Source organism: Serinus canaria, chromosome 3, assembly GCF_022539315.1.
Source record: "Serinus canaria isolate serCan28SL12 chromosome 3, serCan2020, whole genome shotgun sequence".
Taxonomy (NCBI): Eukaryota; Metazoa; Chordata; class Aves; order Passeriformes; family Fringillidae; genus Serinus; species Serinus canaria.
In genome coordinates, this window is record NC_066316.1 from 22,159,752 (window position 1) to 22,165,777 (window position 6,026).

The window sequence follows — 6,026 nt, forward strand, 5'->3', positions numbered from 1 at the left end:
TCTTGAAGAGCAGGACAGATTCCATGGCCTGTAATAAACCAGCTGAGCCATGGCAAACAAAGCCACAACACAAAACTGTATTATGGTACAACTTGAAAAGCAGACCATGAAAGTGACTGTCCAGGACAGAGGCCACCAGTCTCCTGTGCTGCTGACAGCTTCTAAATAACCTAATTACTCAGCCCTTTGAGGATAACATTAAAAGATAGATTCAAAGGAGGCTGGAGGGATGTTAGTCCAGGTAACTGCTAGTGAGCAAAGAAAGGCCCCATTGTTCATCATTTGGCTGAACTGAGCCTCATCTTTTAAGTGCTGAGAAACCTCTGAGAAACCTTTAAAAGGTCTCTGGCAGCTGGTCCCATGTCCTCTCCAGAGTTGTCAGAGCCAGGGAGCAGGTCTTGCTGAGCCACCCTTCCAGACCATTCCCACAAATCACTGCCTTTTCAGCCAAGCCCTTCATCACTGTGGGCTGTTGTGCTGGTTTGGGCTGGGGTTGAGTTAACTTTCCTCAAAGGGCCTGGTACAGGGCTGTGGTTTGGGTTTGCTTTCTGCACAGAACTGTAAGTAAATCAAATACCTTGACTCTGTGTGTGGATTGGCCTCTTGCACACCGGGTGAAATGAAGTGTTAGAAACCATTTTAGAACAACAACAGCAAGAAATGCCATCTTTGAACAAATGTCACACATGTGGATGGTCAATGGATGTGCTGCACTCACCAGGAGCACAGGAGAGATTATTTTGGACAGTGCTGACATCTGCTTGTGCACATTATACACCACGTTAGCCCACTGCACGTGCACCCACCATTGCTTCAACCCAGCACAGAAGTCCTGTGCAGTACAGAGCTGACTTCCCACCCTGACTTTTCCAGGCAGGAATAATGACCCCTAGAGAAATGGGAAGTTACCTGGTGATGTTGTGATTGGAACTCCCCACATGGTGCTCCATTTAACTTGTTCCCCCATTTGTTTGCTTCCCCACCCTTTGTTGTGTGTCCAGAAATGATCTGAGCACAAAAACAGTCTCTCTATATGGTTTTAACAATAAAGCCAGTGCCAAGCAGCACTTCAAAGCTGCCCTCCCCAGGCAGTGCACTTCACAAAGACAGACCTTCCTGCTAGATAACCCCTGGTCCATTTCACAAGTTCACCAGTGCTCATAGGCTGAGCAGACCTTGGAGGCTCCAAGCAACAGGTCCAATTCTACCCAGGAGATGCAGCATCCCATGCACACACATTTCTATGGAATTCATTTAACATGGTGACCCGTAGTCCACATCCACAACTCAGAGGTTTTTTACAATGGCCAACAAAATCTGGCAAAGAGACAAACATCTTGGAGGTACAAAGTCCCTAGAAGGTTTGTGGCAGTTTGTGGACAGGTAGATGACACTGTCTCCATTCCCTCTTGTGGCCACCAAGAGGAGTCACACACCCAGCTGCTGAGTCTGATGCCAGCAGCTATCCAAGCATGACTAATACCCAGACTAATCTTGCCTAAATGACAATCCAACTCAGGGTGGGCACCATGGAAGAGACATGGGAATTACAGGGAGATGACAGGGACACAGAAGAAAGCCAAGGTGATGTCACCATCAGAGTCCAGAGGGTACATGGAGGAGCTGGTTGTACCATGGGACCTGGAAATGCAGCCCTGGGATTACTGGGCTGTAATGGGAGCATCTAACAGGACATGGGTAGGAGATTGGGATCGCTGTGGTGAGGAGATCATAAATCCCTGGGGGAAAACAGCATTATTGGTTGTGCTGCTTGTGAAACAACTTCTGTCAGTGTTGCATCATGTACTTTAAGGTTTGATTGGGCACCAAAAAGGAACCCAGCACCCATTTGCACTCTCGGGTGACAAAGCACACAGTCCTGGCACAGCCAAAAGAGCAGAGGCAAAGTCCATATGGGAACACGAAACAAGTTAAACCCAGTGTCCACGCTCTGCCACAGAAATACAAAATATCTGTGGGCACCTCACCTGGACTGTGGCGCTGCCCATCTGCTCTGCTCCGAATGGGATGAACCCCACCCCACACGGGATGGAGTCAGGATGCCCTTGGGGGGCTGAGGAGGCAGGGACACGTCAGCTGCTATTCCCTGCAGCCAGGGCAGCCCAGGTGCAGTACATGCAGGCAGCCACGGGCACCTCGCAGCAGATGGAGAGGAGACAGGACCGCGGCCACGGGGAGGGCTCTGCTGCCGCTCAGCACCACGGGCTCGGTGAGAGCGACTGAACAGGGTGGGGAGCACAAAGAGCTCTCCCTGCACTGCAGGCAGGCTTTAACAGCCAGCCCAGGCACAGACCCAGCCCGTCTGCCCTGAGATATCTGGGGCAGCAGGGCCTCAGTCACACTGCCCATACTGTCACTTCTCCATGTCCCACCCACTGCACTTCCAGACCAGGGGCATGTGGCCCTGCTTCCCCACATGTCGCTGCTGCTTCCCGGTCGTTCAGGCAGCTGCACTCGCCCTTGTACGGGCAGCTGAAGGTTTGCTCAGCCTCAGCACAGCCAGGGCTCTGCTGTGGCAGGCTGGCCTCACGTGAGTCACTGCCCACGGACACCACACTGCCACCCCACCTGCCCTCAGAGCCAGGGTACAAGGCATATTACCTCACCCACACACTGCAGACAAAATCCATGTATACTGATTCTGCCACTTTGGGAGGACACCAGATACGCTCCTCCAGACTCCTTGTCCTCAGTGCCATGGCTCAGGTGTCCTCCAGTGCCTCACCATTTCTGCTTCCTCAGGGGAGCCCCACCCCTCTTTGCATCAGCAGACCTGAGCAGGGGAGTGGCTCTGATCTCCTGTGCTTGCACCAAGCAGCATCTCTCTGAGCACAGCACCAAGCATTTGGGGAGATGGGCTGAGATGGGCATTAGCCCCCGCCCCAGGGTTCAGCAGCACCTTGATCCTCACTATGGTTTCTCATTGTTTTGTCCTTCACAGCAGCTCAAAGGGGCTTAAAAATCCACCAGCTCCTGGAGGAGGCACTTGGCACTCACTGCATGCTGGGGCCACCACCCACTGCACTCAGGGTTTACATGCCCATGCCCCAAGAGATTCACACTGATAAAAAAGCCAACCCCAGCAGGGAAAATGAACAGATGGATAACCACCTGCTGAAGAGGAAAATGTTGAGACAACTGGGTAATATGGCAATTCATACCCTTTCTTTGATCTCAGCAGTGTCTTTGTACTGCATATAGAAAGCAAAGAGGAGAACAATAAAGCTTTAAGCTAAGCCAGTGACTTTCTCAAATTCACTTTCCTGCTCTGTAATGGGAACAGAGGATTGAACCCCAGCCTGCATTAATGAAAAAACAAACAAAAGCAGAACTTGATAAGTAATGAAAGTTGCACTTCCAGCCATTCATTTATTTGCTTTTGCCTCTTAAGAGCCTATCTATGCATTGCATAGGAGTCTGTTGGAAGCACCTCAGTAAAAGTCTTTAGTCCATTTGTCTAAACTCTTATCATGATAAACAGCAGGAAGAAGCAGCATTTCATCAGCCTGGCCTCATTACCATCTCCTCACTTGCTCCCATGTCATATTCTGGAAAAACTCAGAGCACTTTGGCCCAGAGTTCAGGAGATTCAGGCCCTGTTAATCCATGGCTAAAAACAAATTTCAGAAGAAAGGCCCTGGGAGGGTGATCCATCTGCAGCCCTCCAAAGACTATTTCAGTGAGCACAGATAGAGCCCTTCCTTGTTTTTTTATCACACCATGTACATCCTGCAAAATAAAATGACATGGGGAGTCTTGCAAACTGCAACCAGATCCACTGTTTGTAGCATCCCAAGGAAAGCTGATGGCTGAATATATGATGGAGATTGAGATGTACCACTTCCCACACTGCTGCAGACAATCTGTGCCATTCTCCTCTCTGAGACAGAGGTCACCTATACTGTGTGTGACCTCCAAAAGTGGTGGCATGGCTGAAAAGAAAACTTGGGTCACCAGTAACTTTCCCAAAACTAAATTTGCAGTGTCCTTCCTCCAATGCATCCTTGGCCATTTCAGTCTCCTGTGTTACGTAGGGGAAGGCATGGTTTATCCAGGCACCCTGAGAGGCTTGCAACAGGGTTCAGGACACACAATGATGTTGCTAAGGCCAATCTTTGTGAGGATGAAGGGCTTCACAGTGTGTAGCCATGCAGCTTCCCCAAAGCCATCCTGCCTTCCACAGCCTCTCCAGGCCAGGTGTTAGCATGGGAATGCAGGCAGAAATCCAAGCTCTCTGTTAACCCCCCCTTTTGAGGTAAAGTTACAGAATGACTGCTGAGGATCAGCGATGTTTTCCAGCTCAGAAACCACACTTCCTTCTCACTGCACAGCAGTACCCCCAGTCCTGAGTGAGCACCCTAAAGAGTTTCCTATGCAGCACAACAACTTTATTTCCAGTGCCTGCTGCCCACCCCCAGCACTGACTGCGGGCACTGGGGCACAACTTGCACAGGCAAACCAGCAGCACTGGGAAAAGGGTGCTGCTTCTGACCCTTGTTATGTCAGGGATGCCAAGGCACGGTGGGAGTGCCACTGAGTTTTCCTTTTCTGGGACTCCAGGTCACCTATTCCATGACTTAGCTCTGGCGCCGCAGGTCTAAGGAGAGCACAAAGCTGGTTTGTTTTGCCATGGCCCCCTGCCAGGCCTACCCTGCCCATGGCCGTTGCAATGCCAGCCCTCCCTGGCCCGAGGGAAACAACTTTGTGCCCCCTTCACCAGCCTCAGCCAAGTTCCTGCACCACCAAAAGCAGCTCCAGGCCTGCTGCTGCAGGGCCCAGGGACATGGGCTGTCCCAGAGCCCCATGGCCCCCGGGGGCTGCCCACCCTCGGCAGTGCCCTGCCCACACAGGAGCTCCAGGATGGGAGTGTGCTGGAGGTTTCTGCCACAGCAAAACACACTCAGGAATCATCCTACTGCAAGGCTAAGGCTGAACCAGAGCAATGCCACTCCCCTGCAGAGAGAGGGATTTTGAGGAGACTACTTAATATTCCCCCTTCTTGCAAAACCAGTGTTTTCATCCAGTGCTAAGGATTCCATAGAGAAAAATAATTAGGTCAAAACTTTGCAAAGAGTTGGATGCTGCCTGACTTCTTACCCAGAGCACCTCCTCACATAATTGCATTTCCAAGCAACACTGGGAGACTTCCCAACACATAGGCAGCAGGAAGCTCATGTAAGGCTGCCTGAACATGTCTATCACACGTTCAGCATCTCCAGTGACATGATCATTAGCTGAGTGACTCACGCTAATATTCTGACTATTGCACACCTGTTCCATAGCACCACCTGCAGGCAAACTCCGTCCTTCGCCCCGTTTGGTGGAAACCCTTCCTGCAGATCCAGGATAAGGAACGGCTCCAACTCCCCTGGATCAAACACTCAGCAGAGATCCAGGTGTTTGCTGCTCTAAATACACCTAGTGGTAGAGTCAAATTGTGCAAGTTTGGTTGTTTGCTGCAGGCTGAAAACTGTTTAGGAACACATGTTTAAACTTAATAAGCTTCTTCTAGTCAGAAGCCAGAACAGCTGTTCTGATAAAAGCAGCAAAAAAACCTCTTGACAACATGGTTTTAAGAAACTGAGGAAGATGAGGTGAAGGAAAACAAAATTTTAGGATAGGGCATGACTTACACTGCAAGCTTTGGCCCCTTGTCCCCTCTGAGGTGGTCATGATCTAAGTTAATGCTTGTGTATTTTCTTCATTGACCTGGTTTAACTCCCCATAGTGAGAGAAAAACTCCACTTCCTTAGTGGCCCTCAGAACAGTTGGGTGCCATATAAAACCCACCTCATTCAATTGTTGGTTTATAATCGACAAAGTTTTGATCAGTATTTCACAGGCCTACAACCACACAGGCGCAGTGAGGGAGCACCAGATTCAGCTTTTTGTTTACTGAACAACATAGCTGAATCCACAGAGACCACCTCTAAGATATCACAAAACTGAGCTTGTCTCCCTTTTACATCCTGTGTCTCCTGATCCTGAGCAGTCAGAAGAGTGAG